The following is a 6,747-nucleotide window of genomic DNA, read 5'->3' on the forward strand; positions in this document are numbered from 1 at the left end:
CCCTCCTGGTCAGTTCTTTCTGCCACTCTTTGGCCAGGAAAGTACCTCCTGTGGGGTAGAAGGAGGAAGGGGCTGGGCAGTTGGCCAGTGATTTATGGGACCTGGGAGGGGCGGGGCATACGAATCCACAGCAGCAGAAGTTTGGAGAGCAATGCGTGCCAGGGAATGACCTGGGGTCAGTGGGCCAGTCCTGGTGGTGGTCGGTCAGAGGCTGAGCATAGTGATGTGTGGGGCTGTGCTCACTGCATCTCCTCCCACCTCCACCATCCCTGAGGTCGACCTCTAGCTCTGTGCACTTCTAGTTATCGAATGCTCCCTGGGAGGGATGAGGGCGGCAGGGGTAGGGGGAGGCTTGCTTAGCCTGCGGGGGCTCCAGGAGGGCCCTGGGCTGGGACATGAGGATGGGTCTGGGAGTGGGGTCAGGGTTCAGGTCACTGGTGACCTACCCAGCGCTGCTCTGGAGGACCTGCCTCTGCACAGTGTGGGGGTCTGTGTGCACCGTGAGTGGGTGTCGTACCTGGCTAATAGAGGGACCTGTGTCCCCACATACTCTGGGGACTGGGTGACTGCTCAGAGCCTGCCCGGGTGAGGGGCCCAGAGACGAGGGTGGGGCATATGGCCTGCGGTGGAGATGGGGAAGCTTTTCCTGAGCCATCCTTGGGAGGAAGTCTGTGTGGCACTGTCTCCTGGGGTAGCAGGAGCAGTCTGAGGCAGTTCAGACGGAGCCCAGGATGTGTCTGGAATCTTGGAGAACCCAAGGGGAACACAGGTGGAGCAGAGGGGTGCCTTCTCCCCCTCCTTCCTTCTCTTTCCCTGAGGGCACTGCTGGGCTGTCCTCCCTACACCTGGGGGTGTGTCACAGGTGGACTCTTTCCTGTCCTGCATGGAGGGTTACTTTAGGGGACCAAGAGGTCTTGAGAGGCTCCCAAGGACATCAGGCCTCTATGAGCTGGGGGACTGTGGCCCTGAAACATCTGGTACTTTGAAGGAAAGTGCTCACCTGTCCATGCCCAGCCGTTCACCTGTCACTCCCATGGTTCCACCCCAGTGCACACTCTCCTCCTCGTCTGCCGTGCAGGTATACCTGCACATGTTACACATGCCTGCCCTGCCCACTGGTTACATGACTCTCACAACCTCTACCTGCCTGAAGTTACGTGACGCATACCTGTCATAGGCACCTGCACGACACGGCTAGCTCACTCCTGTGTGACAATGCTGGGCCATCAGCGCCTTGTCCACTGTCAGCCTTGCAGACACTGAGGGTGAGGTTCAAGGCCAGGGAGATGCATTTCACCAGGCCTGACGTTTGCTTGCCCTCCTTCAGTCCCAGAGTGTTCTGGAAACTCCATCTTCCACCTGAGCCAGTGGCGCTAACAAGGATTGCTGGGTCTCTTCAGCCTTGTGCCTAACCCATGGCCTGGTGTTGCTGTATTCCTGAGCTGTGGGGATCTCAGCCAGGACCTGCTGTCCTGGCAGCCAGATAAGAGCTTTGAGTCTCTGCCTGTCCCTGAACTGCCCCTTCCCATGGCCCTGCCCAGCTGGGCTCAGCTCTCTCCATCCATCCCCCGAGAATTTGCTCAACTCTGACCCTGGGGACTAGGGACTCACTGACCCTGGGGAGAGGGGCTCCCTCCAACCTGAGACACAGCTTTCATGGGGGTGGAGGGAGTGTCTTTAGAGAGGCACAGAAGTTCTGTCTGCGATGGAGATCGAACTGACCAGGTCTGTGCCACGTGGAAGGGGAGGCATCGAGGTGCTGCTGGCCCTGTGCAGTTCAGGGGCCACTTGGGTGAGGGGTCCAGGTGTCCTTAAGGGAAGACCACGGGAACCCTGGGAGGGGATCGGGGGTCTCACTGTTAGGGGCCGGTGGGGACAGATTACATTTACTGTAATGTGAGCCCTCCCTCACTTCTTCCTTTCCTCTTTCCTTCCTTTTCTTCTATTAAAAAAAAATGTATTTAAAAACTTCATTATACTCAGTCTGTTTGGACCGAGCATCCGGGCGGATGTATCAGTTTCCCTGGAGGGGAAAGACGGCAGAACAGGTTTGTGTGCGAGTGTAAATCGAAAACGTTTGACATATGGAGGTGTCTGTCACATGGAGCGCACATATAATTATATGTTTGGAGCTCAGGGCAGGAGTCGGGGCTGGAGATACATTTTGGAGCCATCTGTTTATAGAGGTATTTGAAGTCACAGGTGAAGTCACGTGGAAAAAGAGTGAGACAAAAAAGAGAAAGGGCCCAAGCTGGAGCCCTGAGGTGCTCCCGCATTTATGCCTCGGCACTGGGGGTGGAGCAGGGGCAGCCGGTGAGGTGGGCTGGAGTAAGCATCAGAGAGGCCTTGGTGAAATAAGCTGCAACAGCGTTTGGGAAACCAGAGATGACCAGTGAACTTGAATAAGCCGTTTTAGTGCAGCAGTGGGGGAAAGCCCACTGAGATGAGGAGAAGGAAGAGAAAGCAAAGAGCAGCCAACTTTTTCAGGTGTTTTGGGAAGAGGTGCAGCAGCCAGAGGGCTTGGGCGGGGGGAGTTCTTTCAGAATATAAGAGCGTGTACACCCCATGTGGGCATTTTTGGAGTTGTTTTCCACCCCTAGGCCCCACTCGTCATGGGGATGGGGTCTGTGTCTGCAGTGGTCACAGCCCCTTGCCCAACATCTGGCTCCCAAGGTGCTAGTGAACATCAGTTAAGTGAATGGCTCAGAACACTGACAGATGTTTAATAGATGCTCACAAATGTGACTTACTGTTGGTGGCGGATGAAGAAGTAGCTGAAGACTAAGTGATGGCAGTTCTGGAAGCGTTTCTCCAGAGCTAACATGAGGCCATGGTGTCCCTCAGTCTACTGGACTAGGATGGCGGCTCTGGGTCCCAAGAAGAGATGGGGTGAGACGCCCAGCAGCAGCAGTGTGCAGGCCACTGCGTGTGCCAGCTCCCACACCAGACCGAGTCTCCTCTAAGAGCTCACAACTTGCCCCAGCCCACCGGGGACCAGGAGGAAGAGGCTAACTCAGGAGGGAGCCACTTACTGAACCTAGCATGGACGGTGTCTATACAAAGTGCCATAGCTTGACTCCGATGGGGAGGCATCTGGCTGCAGCCACGTGGAGAGCATTAGCCAAAGACTGAAGATCACTGGGGGGCCCTTTTGACATTCTGTCTAGCCGGAGAGATGTGGATCACCTCTGTGTGAGGAATGCAGATCCTCTTTTAGACCAGCTAGACACCGAGCTCAATGTCACTGAAGATGAATGTCAGGACTGCAAACACTGTTTGAAGATCTTAGAGCAAATGAATGAGGATGACAGCAGACAGCTCCAGATGGAGCTGCGTGAGCTGGCATTGGAGGAGGAGACACTGATACAGGAGCTGAAAGGTGTGGTAAAGAGCCACAAGACAGTGGCAGAAAAATCTTGAGACGTGCCAGGCTGAGGCTGGGGAGGAAGCTCAGTGTCGGAGGGAATACGTGATTTGAATGACAGCGTTGGACCTGGATGATGGGGCTGGAGAGCGTAGAAGCCAGATTCGTTACGCCCAGATGCAGCTGGGCAAGCTGAGAAAATCAATGTCTTCAAGGAGACCTTCAACATCTTCACAGTGGACAATTTGGTACAGTTAGTAACTTCAGACTGGGTCGCCTGCACAGTGGTCCTGTGGAATGGAATCAGGCTAACGCTGCTTGGGGCTGGACAGCGTTCCTGCTTCATGCCCACACTGGTAAGATGTGTCTGAAATTTCAGAGGTGTCAACTCGCTCTATGAAAACGATTCACATTTGGAGCCTCAGACAGACAAAACCAAGGAGCTGCTGTTGCGGTGTTTCAGGGGTTTGGAGGAGGTATGGTTTTCCTGGGGCGAAGTTTGCTCTGTGATGGTAGCTTTCCTGGGCTGTGTACAACAAACAGTTGAAAAAAGAGATTGCAAAAAGTTAGACACATTTTTGACTTTCTTACAGGATGGATGTGGAGAAAGGTAAGATTGAAGACATAGAGGCAGTGGTAGCTCCTGGCTCATCAAAACTCAGTTTAATTCTGAGGAGCAGTGGGCAATAGGTCTCAAGTTCATGCATGATGAATGCCTCACAATTTCATAACAAATGACTTTTTTCCTTCAAGAGATGCTTCTCTTAAAGGCTTTGACTTTTGTTTACAAAAAAAAAAAAAAGGCTTTAAAGTAAATTCAGGCAATATCAAATATGACATGTTTATAATACCCCCAGAATCTACAAAACCACTTTATTTTGAAATGTCATGTGACAGTTTTCAGAGCTACGACATGCTATGTATAGCTACCAGCCTTTGTCATAGTTTCGACTCTTAATCCTATGTCTTCCTTTCCCTCTCTCTCTTCAAAATTAAATTTGCTTTTTTAAAAAAACTCAGTCAAGGGGGTGGCTCCATTGTGTAGCGGTCAGCACATCTGCTTTACACACCGAAGGTCCTTGGTTTACGCCCAGGTGGAGCCATGGACCATACCCTGGGTGCGCCAGGCCCCAGGTGCACACCACGAGCGTGTGGGAGGAGACGTCCTGCCTTCAGAGATCCAGTTCTTAAGGGGTGGAAGTGGGTGGGGGGTGGAATTAAAGGAGGAAAGAAATGGGCAGAGAAACTAAATAAACATTTTTAAAAAATGGAATTGAAATCATCGTTTTTTTCACTGGATTTTATTTCTATCAACTTCCTGCACTTAGAATATGAAATAGAAACTTTGTCTCCAACTTCAATGACAAGATTTTCGAGACACACAGTTAGATAATGTGAGAAAACACATAAGCTTTGCCTGGTCACCATGTGATGTGATCAGAAGCTTGAAATTTAACACTTCACTGGGTTCTAGTATTGAGTGGTTGCTCTGCTCCGTGTTAGAGATAAGAAATTGTGTCTGATACTGTTTGAGATATCTGAGAGATTTAATTATTTGTAATAAAAGCTTTGTTGACATCTGGGAAAAAAGTGAGTAACCATTATCATCCAGGTAAGAGACTGTAGAATAAAGCATTTCTGCAGTTCGTATGTGGGTCCTGGCATGGAATAGTGGGATCTGTGTTACTTCAACAGTAGTGTCTGTGGCACTGTATGTGTGGGCACACCTTGTGTCTGCGAGGCCTGCCACTATGCAGCTGGAATCACCTGCTGAGGGGACACATGACTCATATGGGGGATAGTATATGAAGACTGCCAGGTAGGTTCCTACTTTCATGGCCCAGCCAGGTGGTCAGACATCAGTCTGGCTTTGAGGTCACAGCAGTGTGATCCTGTCTCAGGTCAGCTCCCTCTTGAGAAGGGGCCACTGAGCCAGCTGCAGACCCTCTGCACATTGCCCCCAGGGCTGTGCCCGTGTTGGAGGTGAACGTTCAGGGCCAGGGCCTTCTGGCCAGCTGTCTCTGCAAGTCCTACCCTGTATCACAGTCATTCGCCAACTCCGTGTGTTGCAGGGGCTCATCTCACCCATTGGTGTTTGCTCTGAGATTCCTTTGTCTGGTCCTGGTTGTCTTCCTTTCCCACCCTGCTCAGGGCTTAGGCAAGAGTCTACCCCCCTGCCTTCATCAAGAGGAAATGTGGGTTCAGTTACTTTTTCTCTCTCTCAAACCCATTGACCTGCAGCAGCCCTGGCTGCCTCCTCATCGCTGTCACGGGGACAGTGGCTCGTAAGTAAGCATGTTCAAGCTTTCCCCACCCTAAAAACTGCTCCCTAGACCCAGAGCCCTGTCCTGTTGCTGCCCTGCCCTCTGGGTTCAACTTGAAGTCATGGTTTTTCTTTTCTTTTTCAATTTTATATTGAGAATTATATATACCGAGGGTAGAAAACACACACACACAATTTGAAGAAAACAAAAACATACCAGTAGACCTACCTCCTAGTTCGAGAAGTAGAACATAATCAGTCTCCTACATGTTCCCTGTTCCAAGCACATGCCCCTACGGTTACCCTCTCCAGGGTAACTATCATGCCGAATCATGTGTCGATCACTCCTTTACTTCTCTGTATAGTTTTATCCCCTATGTATGTATGCTTAAACAATTATCGTTTAGTATCGAATGCATTGGGATTTTATGTTAATTAAATCATCCTGTATGTATGCTTCTGTGTTTACTTCCGTTCAGCCTTACATTTTAGAGATTCATCCGTGTTTATGTGTAGTGTAATCATTCATTTTAGTTGCTGGGTAATATTCCATCGATGAAGACAGTACAAGTGATTTAACCATCACCGTTGATGGCTATTTGAGTTGTTTCTAGTTTATAACTTTTATAAACAGTGTATCTATGCACGCTCTTATCTTGGTTCACATATTTCTCTAATACAGCAAAAGAGTAGAATTGCTAGGTTATAGGGTATCTGTAATATTTCACTTTTCTAGATATTGTGAAATCATTTTCCAAAATGGTTGTAACAATTTACTGTCCGATTCAAATTCAAGACTATAGCATTTAACTTATCTTCTAACTCAACTATGTTACATCTAATCTATATTATATATGCATTCATCTATATTACATATATTTGAGGATATGATCATTCTGATACTTCCAATTCAAATTCAGGACTATAGCATTTTTTAATTCTTTTCTCCTTCTACTTTATACATTGAGTGTCCTGGTTCATAAGGACCCAGAGGAAAATAATATTTGTCTCTTGTTCCTGGCACAGAATTTCAAAAAATGGAATATCCTGAGTGATAGGAGTGTCTTGTTATTGCTAATGAAGTGAGTCATTTTGGTCCTCTAGATATTTTCAGGGTGGG

The 6,747-nt window shown here is 49.2% G+C and overlaps 1 pseudogene; it reads left to right on the top strand.

Moving 5' to 3' along the window:
* The first annotated feature begins 1,705 nt into the window (after positions 1 to 1,705).
* Positions 1,706 to 4,542, top strand: LOC107521399 (annotated as a pseudogene).
* The last annotated feature ends 2,205 nt before the right edge of the window (positions 4,543 to 6,747 follow it).

The sequence above is a fragment of the Rousettus aegyptiacus genome, unplaced genomic scaffold (genome assembly GCF_014176215.1).
Source record: "Rousettus aegyptiacus isolate mRouAeg1 unplaced genomic scaffold, mRouAeg1.p scaffold_m13_p_14, whole genome shotgun sequence".
Taxonomy (NCBI): Eukaryota; Metazoa; Chordata; class Mammalia; order Chiroptera; family Pteropodidae; genus Rousettus; species Rousettus aegyptiacus.